The sequence below is a fragment of the Lolium perenne genome, chromosome 3 (assembly GCF_019359855.2).
Source record: "Lolium perenne isolate Kyuss_39 chromosome 3, Kyuss_2.0, whole genome shotgun sequence".
Lineage (NCBI taxonomy): Eukaryota > Viridiplantae > Streptophyta > Magnoliopsida > Poales > Poaceae > Lolium > Lolium perenne.
In genome coordinates, this window is record NC_067246.2 from 130,112,529 (window position 1) to 130,123,352 (window position 10,824).

General features: G+C 50.9%; 1 pseudogene; it reads right to left on the reverse strand.

Moving 5' to 3' along the window:
* Positions 1–320: 320 nt before the first annotated feature.
* On the reverse strand, positions 321–3,064 carry LOC127339622 (F-box/LRR-repeat protein 14-like; annotated as a pseudogene).
* Positions 3,065–10,824: the final 7,760 nt, after the last annotated feature.

Here is a 10,824-nt window from a genome sequence, read left to right on the forward strand (position 1 = left end):
ATGATGTAGACGAATTGCTGAATACCACTTTAGTTACAAAGTTTGGGACTCTGTCGTGCCACAGCATACAAGCACCGGGTTCCACAACTCACCCGCAAGATTATATTAGGTGCGACGGGGGTACATTCATGGAGGCAAAAATCAATAACTCGAAGAAATTTTCTCAGTAAAAATTTGTCCTACTCCTGTAGTACTTATGGTCTTAGGCTTCGCTGAACTAGATACCACTTCAATCTCAATTCTCCCCATGCCCACATCAGCCATGAAGGAAAGGGCCTGGAGACAAACTCCGGCCTCCACTGGAAGGCATCTTCAAGGAGTGAATTTGCAGTCTGTTCCCCCCACAGCAGAAGTCCCCAGGAAATCAACAGCGGAATATACTTGCATATACGTTAAGCATGTAGCTCCTGCCTTTTGCAGTGAAGGTTAAATAGATCGAAGAAATTCACATTAGCTAAGAAAAGTTCAGATTTGTGACACCGAAAAGACAGCGGTTGAACAACACAGATGAATTTGGGTTCGACAGTGCACTCTTGTCGATGCTGCGCAGTTAGCAACGACTTACCAATTGAGAAAAGGGGTTTAAAGTGCTAATTTGAGAGGTCACTTCATCAACAGTCTTAATGGAGCATTCTTTCTAGATCGATGGGGGATGCAGCCTGGGTCGAGTAGAGAACTACTCCACCAGCCCCCTGCGCAGCTTCAAGAGACCTGGCGACAACCTTCAACGATCAGAGACTATAACTTATGTGCATACACCAGCTCGGCCACTCCAACATTAGTTACACGATGGCAACACCGGAGCGTGAGGTTACTCATGAGCAGGGTATACGTAATGAAGCGCATCCCAACATCGGTTATCTCCTTGCAATCCACAAGCTCAAGTGTCTCCAGGAATGGTGCAGATGAGAGTGGCTTCATCCCCTCATCATTGAACTCCCGTCCAACTCCCGTCCCTGTGCGGCGCCGCCCGCACCGGGGCGCCCCCAGCCGCCCTCTCCCCTCTCCCCCCCCCGCCTCCCTCTCCCCTCCGCCGCCGCCGAGGACGACGCCCGGGCAAAGCACGGCGGCACGGCGGCGGCAGCTTCTCCTCAAGCGACGGCATGTCCATGGCGGCGGCGGCTTGATCTGGATCCCGCCGGCGGTGGGGGCAGACGAACGCGGCGGGTTCTCCTCCGTCTGATTGCGGTCGTTCGGTGGGTCGGCAGGAGGCGGTCGGCCTCGTGCTCTTCTCGGCCGGCGGTGGCGATTTGTGGAGGAGGATTTGGCTTTGGCTCTGCACCACGGGGATGCCTTGGGTGACAATCCGGGGCTTGGCGGTGGTGGCCTCTTCCTTCGCCGGACGTGGTCGGCCGGATTGGGGCTGGTTGTGGCGATCTCCTGATCTCACATCTAGTCCTAGCATCGGGTTGGGATGCACGGCTGCCGGTGAAAACCGTGCTCCGATCCTGGTCGTGGCGGGCGATGGTGACGTCACGCGTCGTATCCTTCTTGAAGGCATCGCCGTCGCAGTCTGTGTCTTCTCCTTATGCTGCCCCGGGGGAAACCCTAGATCCGGGTCTCCCGGATCGGATGATGACGGCGCTTCCTGCGTCATTCTACCCCTTGAGGTATCATTTTTGGAGCAGCTGCTGGATGGAGGTGGATCTTGGTGGAGTGGTGTTCATCTACCACGTTGACATCGATGATTCTCGGCGTGGAGCTGCAGGGTATCGAAGACGGGCGCGGACTGCTGGACGCGTGAAGGATGGTGGAGTTGTCTGGCATCATGGTGACATCGACGACAGGTCTGGCAAGATCAATGCGGTGATCCCTCTTGAAGATGAGTGCGAGGAAGACGACGATAGCGATTTCTGTGGCGTGTGTACTGGCGTGCGCTCAGGGTCCGCTTGACTGTTGTGCTTCTCACCCGTCAATGGGCGGTTTGAAAAGGCATTCAGTTTTAGATGATGTGCGTTGATGTATTGTCAGGGTAATGGCCCTATTCATGGTCAACCCCTTCATCGCTCTTGTAGCCATAGCGAGTTGTTGCTGAAAAGGTGGCTTCGAGTTGATCTTTGTATCTTTCTTGTAAGGCTTTGCGAATAATTTAATACAGCTGTATGCATCCTTTGGATGCAGAGGCTGGGGCGATGCTCCCATTTCGAAAAAAAAAATCGAAGAAGTTGGCACCATTTAGCATGAGAACACGAATTGGAGAAGACTGAATGAGCACCACAAGACCCTTCTGTGTGAATCCTATTTCTTTTGGCCAATCCTTAGAACAGTATGCCAATGTGAGTTCAACAGTCTGAAGCATAGGACAGTTGAGCCAGATCATTAAGGCTGACATCAGTAAATGGGGTCGTGTAACCATGTTTAGAGAAGGTTGTCTCATGTCATTGTCATTCAGAGCATGGACATACTCTAGACAAATCTTCTCCAATGGTTTGCACTTGCTCAGGATGAAAGGGAGTCCTGATTCTGGCCATGTTTCAACTTTGACCAACCTCAAAACCTTCAAGCTCTCACAGCAGAAATCATATAAACTCGTTTTGTGAGCGTTCTATGATGGATCATAACCCTCAGTCATGGCCCTAGCAGAAGGCCAAAATCCTCCCTTTATCTCAAACTCAAACTTCTGGAGCTCCATCCATTCTGAACCAAACTTTAGGAAGTCACGCTGTCTGATTCCCGTGCGTTTCTTAACTACAAGTTCTTCCAGTGATCCGTTCCACCCAAAATACTCCAGCCATTCGGTGTTTTCCATATTCACGCATTTAATTAGGTGGAGACAAGACAGGCTCTTACAAGCAACAGCCACTGAGAGAAGCCCACATGAAGTTATTGCTGTCGAGCGGTTCAGCCTGAGGATCAATTTCTTGCAATGAGCTAGACAGCCAAGACCAGAATCATCGATGTATGAGCAGGAGCTCAAGGTGAGATCAGTCAGCGATGGACAGTAAGATGAAAGCACTAAGTGGGCCAGCCCCCGTGTCGAACCCCACGGCGACACCGGGGCTAACCCTAGCCGCCGCCTCCAGCTAATTCCTCGGCGCCCTCTCCTGCCGCCGGCAAGGGCCATGGTGGCGGTGGGGCCAGCGCCAAAGGTGCTGGGGGGTTTGCATCACGGCGGCACTTTGCTGGTGGCGGCTCGGGACGGCGCCGGTGTTCTGCTGCGTGCAACGGTTGGGGTGGCGCCCCTGGCCTTGCGGCGGCGGCAGCCTTCTCTTCTGCGGCGTCCGTGTGGAGGATTTCGTCTGTTCGTGCCGGATGGGCTGGTTCTCGAGGTCGTGCAGCGGTGGATCCCCCTTAGGCGCCCGCGCATGGAGTGGAGGTTGCAGTCGGAGATCAAGGCTCCCGCCTTGATCCGCCATCCGTGCGGCAGTCCGTCGCTCGAAGGGGCGTGGGGAGGCGGCGCCGTGCACGCTGCCGTCCTTGGGCCGGCGTGTGCGCGTGGTTCTTGTTAGGTTACCTCCTCTTCCGCCGGAGGGGGTCAACCGACGCGCAGCGGCGTGGGGGCTTGCTCTTCTGCTTCAAAATAATGGTGGCGGTCAGTCCTTGGATCCCTCTCAAACCATGATGATGAACTACCTGACGCCTGTCTTCATTGATCTTGGACGATCTGTCGAGTCCCGGAAGCTTACATCGGCGAATTCCAAATGGACGAGATGCCCGGAGTTTACCGGGGTTGATGGGTTTCGGTCGCGCGCAACCATGTTTTTTCTGATCATTTGGTTTCAGCGGAAGCGTTGCGAAGCTCTGCGGCCTGTTGCCGTCGTGGGACATGTCTTAGTTCCACGATGAAATCAGACGCATGGAAGCCAGGAACTGAGGACTAGCAATGGAGGTTTGTCTACCTGGTGGTGACGAGATTCTGGCTTGGTGTTTTGTGACTTGGAACAGTGGCATTGGAAGTGGGGGCGACATCACGAGAAGAATTCAGTGTCTAAACTTGCAGGCTGAAAACCCAAGGTCTGACTTAATTGGTTGTGCCTGACATTGACTTTCTCCGGGGTGAAAATCTATGATCGTTGGTCAGGGCGATGGCGGCGCTTGTGTGCTGTTCCCTTCTTGGAGGCGTCGCTTTTGGAGATGATGGATTTCTGATGTTGTCTTCGTAGTGTTTGGTCTGCTGTTACAAGGAATAGGTCACTGTAGTGGGCTTTTTTCTTTTATGTAATTATTCTTTCTTTTTTTGGCCGCGTGCATCCGTATTGCCAATAGAGCAGTGCGTGTTCAGAGGCTAGGTGTAATTGGTATCTTCACGATATTAATATATTCCCTTTATCGAAAAAAGTGGGCCAGCCCACCAGGCCAAGGCTCTCATTCTGCGCCAGCATTTTCCCATATAGAGCGCGAGACAGCAATAAACTATGATATTCTGAAAAAACAATAAACTATGCTGATTGAAAAAAAAGTTTGACTGCCTATGAAAAATGCCAATTATTTGAAAAAAATATATGGGTCCAATATTTCCCTTACAGAAGAAAATCATATTTATTGGTAAAAGAACAATTGGTTGAACAAATCATACTAGCTCCATTCCAAGATTTAAGGCCTATATTTATTTCAGAAAGTCAAACTATATCAATTTTGACCAAGTTTTTATCAAAAATCATTAACATGAAAAGTACAAAATCAGTATCATTAGATAGATAATGAAATATATTTTCATATGGTATCTACAAAATATTATATGTGTTCATAGATTCTTCTAAAAGTTTGATCAAACTTTACTTCCTTTGACTTTTTTTTTTAAATAAGCTTTAAACCTTGGGATGGAGGACCCGTTTTGCCGGACTCGGATCCAGTGCCCTGAGGTTTACAGGGCACGACGTGCCCCGAGCCTCCCATCCACCATCCATTTGTATCCAATGGCAGCCAAGGCCCGGCAACCTAGGACCTACAAGTCAAACTGATGTAGCCCCGCCTACCGACGACACTACACCAAGACCAACAAGTCCCCCAAGTGGACCAATGACGCGGGCTCGAGTCAAAGCGCTACATGATAAGGTGAACTCGCTCCTCGCTACCCTCGATCTCGGTACCCCCTTGGATGGTTTGCTACCTCATGCCGACATGCTTTGTGTCATTAGATATGAGGAACATCAATACCCCGGAGACGAAGACACACCAAGATCAAGTGGAGGAGAGGAGCAGCGTGGCGCGAAGATGGATATGGAGCTGGTCCCGAAGTCGCCCGAGGAACGCGAAGAAGAGAAGATGAAGGGCCGGTCCAGAACCCGGCCGACCGGGCTGCAGACCGGCCTACCCGGCCCAGGGTCCGGCCAACCGGGCGCCAACCGAGCGCCAACCGGGCGCCATCCGGTCGACCGGCCCCCTGACCGGACCACCCGGTTTGGACCGGGCTCCAGACCGGTGCCATCCGGGCACAGTCCTGGGGCTGCGGAACCCCGTCTGGTTGCCGCTCGGTCCCAGGCCCGGTCAGGACCGGCTGCCCCGGCGCCAGGCCCGGTCCGACCGGCCACCTGACCGGATCGCGCGACCTGGCTCAACCTGACCGGTTCGGTTCGACCCAACCGCCTACCTATTCGGCCCATGTGCCTTGTACCCCCTATTTAAGCACCCAGGACGCCCCATTACATCTTTAGACTAAATTTGGCTTAAACCTAAACTTGAGCTGAGTCTCCCTAGGGTTAGCATCCATCTTGGACAAGCATCCCTTTGTAATCAAGGCACTCTAGTTGTTGATTTGGATATTGTTGAATGAGATTCTAGTGCAAGTCACTCTCTCTCTCCCTCACCAATCTCCTTCTCTCCAACTCCAATCTCTCACCGGGAATTCTGCCACGTGCCTCTTCCTTGGTGATTCTATTGGTGTGGTCCATCGAGCCACGGGGGTAAGCATCGGGTGTATCGGGTTGGTGTGCGTGCGTGAGTACCGGTGTTCTTCGTGTTCCTCGTGTTCCTCTCGCTCTCCCACCTCTTCCCCTCGATTTTGGGTCAAATCGCGTGATCGGGCCAACCCTTAGATCTCAGATCGTATCATATGGTATCAGCAGCTTTTGGTTACCGCGATTTTGACCCTCCACCCACCCGATTTCGTTTCTAGAAAATTTTCCAAAAAATAGCCCCAAATTGCCTTTGGACCGATCTGTGATTTTGTTGAGTTTTGAGTGGTTTTGGTCCGTGGATCTGGTGTTGCTGTGCTTGATCTACTATTTCCCCCACCTTGCAGCCTCCAATTCCTCCATTTCCCGTCGATTTTACCTTTTGGGTTTGGTTTGGGGACGAACAGGAGAGAGAAAATCGCAAAATCCGGTTGAGAACCCGGTTGACCGGCCCCCAGACCGGGCAGCCGGCGCAGCACCCGGTCGACCGGGCCACAGACCGGCCAGGCCGGCGCCAAACCCGGTCCGACCGGCCCCCAGACCGGCCACCCTTTTTCTTCGCCCGTGTTCGATTTTTGACTTCCACCACCACCACCACCACCACCATCGCAGGTTTAACTTGCAGTTTTCCCTTGTAGCCCTCTTCCTTTTGCGATCTATCCTATCGAGCATTGCTTGTTTAGTGTTGCGAGACATTGCACGTGGCCCCGATCATGAGGTGTGTGTGTCGTGTGGAGTAAAGCATACAAGCAAACACTCGTGTGGCAAGATAGCAAAAGCAAGGCTAACACTAACATAGTGCATCAAAAAGCCCCAAAAACACAAAAAGAGTGCAAGTCGCACCATACATCCATACATACAAAAGTGTGCAAGTGCCACCAAAGATACAAAAGAGTGCAAGTGCCACCGTGTACAAAAGAGTCGCAAGCTTTTAAGCAAAAGAGAGAAGAGAAGAGAGGCCGCGTGTGAATCTTGTTGTCTCTCCTTTGCAACCAAAGCTTTGCCTCTCCTTGTGTTAGTGTGACACCGAGCAACCTTTACATACACCTTTCCGCTCACTTTTGGTTGCACTAACCCCGCTTATCCCGTGTGTGTGTTCCACAACATTTCCGTGTTTATAGTGATCTTCACATTGACATTTGGATTTTTGGACCTCACCCACTTTTAACAACATACTCGATCTTGGATTTCGTCTTTTGGCTTTCCACAATACTCACCTAACACCATATTTGCTAGCTTTTGCGTGTGGTTTGGCGTGTGTCCCTGATACACTTGATCTTGCTTTTGGCTTGGTTGATTGCCTCAATACTATCTTACCTTGGTAAGAGTGCGAGGTAGTCTCCTTCTACTAACATACACAACATAGTTCATGTCTTTCCATCATGGATAGGAACGGAGATGAACCAAGGGATGGAGAAGTCCTCCGCAACACCGAGAGGTTGGCGACCCAACACAACCTATGGACGCAACGCCAAGAATTCAAGGAGCAACTCACCTTGTTCGAGACTCGCATCGATGAGCAATACGAGGAGGTGGCAAACAACTTCAACATCATCAACCAAGACATGGCCCTCCTTCGAGATGCTACGGACAACTTGCATGGCCAAGTGGCAGCCAATGATGCGAATATGGAGCGCCGCATGGATAGCATCGAGCGCGCCATCAACAACTTGGGTCGTCGACACCGACATCGCTCTACTTCCTCATCATCAAGCTCATCGCAAGTCGACTACTCCCATGACCGCCATTCTTCTTCGAGCTCCGACTCAAGGCATAGCGACCATCATCAACCTCGTCACCCCCATGCTCGTCATGAAGACTCTCGCTCCAACTCTAGGCGAGGAGAATTTCATCGCCATGCTCTTCCTCATGAGCGTCCTCCACAGGAACAAGTGCTTCAACAAGATCGTCATCAAGTGGATCGCCATGCCCGCCATGGGCATGACGACCGTCCTCAAGACCAAGGCCATCAAGAGCAACCTAGGCGTGATCTCCGGACTCATCCCCGCCATGATCAACATGGAAGAGGCAACCCGCCAAATGAGCAAGATGAGATGGCGAACCATGTGCATCGTCCACAACCTCGTCAAGACCTTCAACAATTCCGTCATCGCGAGCCAAGTGAAGCTAGTGTGCATCAACCTCGCCAACCCAATGCTATGGTTGGTCGTGGAAGACCCCCTCTACCCCCTCAAGCCGCAAGAGATGAAGGCATCCGTCCTCACCGAAGAAACATGGAAGATGAAGAGAACATGTTTGGACGGCTCAAGTTCACCATGCCAAAGTTCAAGGGTGAAGAAGATGCCGAGGCCTACCTCTCATGGGCACTCAAGGTTGACAAGATATTCCGCATCCACAACTACCCCGGTGCCAAGAAAGTGGCCATGGCGTCCCTTGAGTTTGAGGATTATGCCAACACTTGGTGGGAACAAGTTCTCACTCTTCGGGAAGAGAAGGGTCAACCCCCAATTGATACTTGGGAAGAGATGAAGAAAGAGATGCAAGATCGCTTTGTGCCTACACATTACATGACCGACCTCTTCAACAAGCTCCAAAAGTTGAAGCAAAGAACCAAGACCGTTGAGGAATTCTTCAAGGAGATGGAGTTGACTATGATGCGAGCCAACATCCAAGAGTCCGAGAACCAAACCATCGCTCGTTTCTTCAATGGCCTCAATTACCCTATCAAGAGAATTGTGGAGTTCCAACCTTACTCCAACATGGTTGAGTTGGTCCACCAAGCTACCAAGGCCGAGTGCCAAGTGAATGAGGATATCAAGTACTGCAAGGCCAAGTCATACTTCACCACCAAGCTCGCTACAACACCTCCTACAACAATTGTCAAGCCTACCGTGTCCTCTACACCATCCAAGCAACCGACTATCCAAAGTCGCATGAAGCAAACGGTGTCCTCCACCGCCTCCTCCAAGGCCTCTACGGGACCCTCCAATGTCACTTGCTTCAAGTGTGGCACCCAAGGCCACAAATCCTTTGAGTGCAAGAATACCAAGGTCATGATCACCATGGAGAATGGAGACATCGAGACACTTAGTGAAGGGGAATACGAAGCGCTTGTGCAAGCCGCCGTCGCCAATGACGAAGACTATGATGAAGAAAGTGGCGAAGACCCTCTCTTGTGTGTGCATGACCCAAATCCCTCACTTGTGGTCACCAAGGTGCTAACAACTCAACCTCAAGCGGTGGAAGACCAAAGATGCAACATCTTCCAAACCCGTGCCGGTATTGGTGGCAAGTCGATCAAGGTCATCATTGATGGAGGAAGTTGCCACAACCTCGCAAGCACCGAGTTGTGTGAGAAGCTCGACCTCACTCTTCGCAAGCACCCTCACCCTTACCATATCCAATGGTTGAGCGACAAGGGCAACGTCAAGATACAACATACCGTCACCGTCCACTTCAAGATTGGGCCGTATGAAGACACTATTGAGTGCGATGTGGTGCCCATGATGGTGTGTCACATGTTGCTTGGCCGCCCTTGGCAATATGATAAGAAGGCTATACATGATGGACTCTCCAACACATACACCTTCAAGGTCAAGGATAAGAAGTTTGAGCTTCGCCCAATGACTCCTAGCCAAGTTATCGCGGACAATGCGAAGGCTCTAGCGAGGGCACAAGCTAAACACATCCACCATAGTGAGTGGAGTGGTGAGGGAGTGACCCACCAAAAAGAGAGTGAGCGCCACAAGCTATATATGAGTGAGAGAAAGAGTGTTCTCCTAGCCACCAAAAGCGAGTGGAGAGAAGTGCAACACAACCCATCCACCATATTGCACTACGTGCTCATTTGCAAGGGCCCGTCGGCGGAGACTAACGACTTAACCAACATTCCTTCGTCTTTGTTGTCTCTTTTGAAGGAGTTCCAAGACGTCTTCCCCGACGAGCTTCCTCATGGACTTCCACCGCTTTGGGGCATAGAGCATCGCATCGACCTCATACCCGGTGCTCCGCTTCCTAACCGTGCCGCCTACCGCACCAACCCCGAAGACACAAAGGAGATCCAACGTCAAATACAATATCTCCTCGCTAAAGGGTATGTTCGTGAAAGCCTTAGTCCTTGTGCGGTTCCCGTGATTCTTGTGCCTAAACCGGATGAGACGCAACGGATGTGTATGGATTGTCGTCCCATCAATGCCATTACCGTCCGTTATCGCCATCCCATTCCGCGTTTAGATGACATGCTAGACGAGTTGAGTGGTGCCACGATTTTCTCCAAAGTTGATTTACGTAGTGGCTACCACCAAATTCGTATGGCAATTGGTGATGAATGGAAGACGGCATTCAAGACCAAGCTTGGTCTCTATGAATGGCTTGTCATGCCATTTGGACTTTCAAATGCTCCATCCACTTTTATGCGTCTCATGAATCACATCTTGCGTCCTCTCATTGGCAAGAGTGTGGTTGTCTATTTCGATGACATTCTTATTTATAGAAAAAATCTCGAGGAACATGTGCAACATGTGAGAGAGGTCTTATGCATCTTGCGTCTTGAGAAGCTTTATGCCAACCTCCCCAAATGCACCTTTGCTCAAAACAAATTGATTTTCCTTGGCTTTGTGGTTTCCGTTAATGGGATTGAAGTTGATTCTTCCAAGGTGGAGGCCATCCACAATTGGCCTACTCCTACAAATGTTGGTCAAGTCCGAAGTTTTCATGGACTTGCTGGTTTCTACCGTCGCTTTGTGAAAGATTTTAGCACCATTGCTTGCCCTTTGAATGAACTTACCAAGAAGAATGTTCCGTTTGTTTGGGGCAAGGCCCAACAAAATGCTTTTGATGAGTTGAAGAAACGCCTTACCGAAGCTCCCCTTCTTGTCCTTTCAAATTTTGCAAAAAACTTTTGAGATTGAGTGTGATGCAAGTGGGCTTGGTATTGGTGGCGTTCTTATGCAAGATGGAAAACCCGTGGCATATTTGTTATCACCAGAATTTAGCCAGAGCAGGAGATGGGCCGTGATTGAGATGGGCC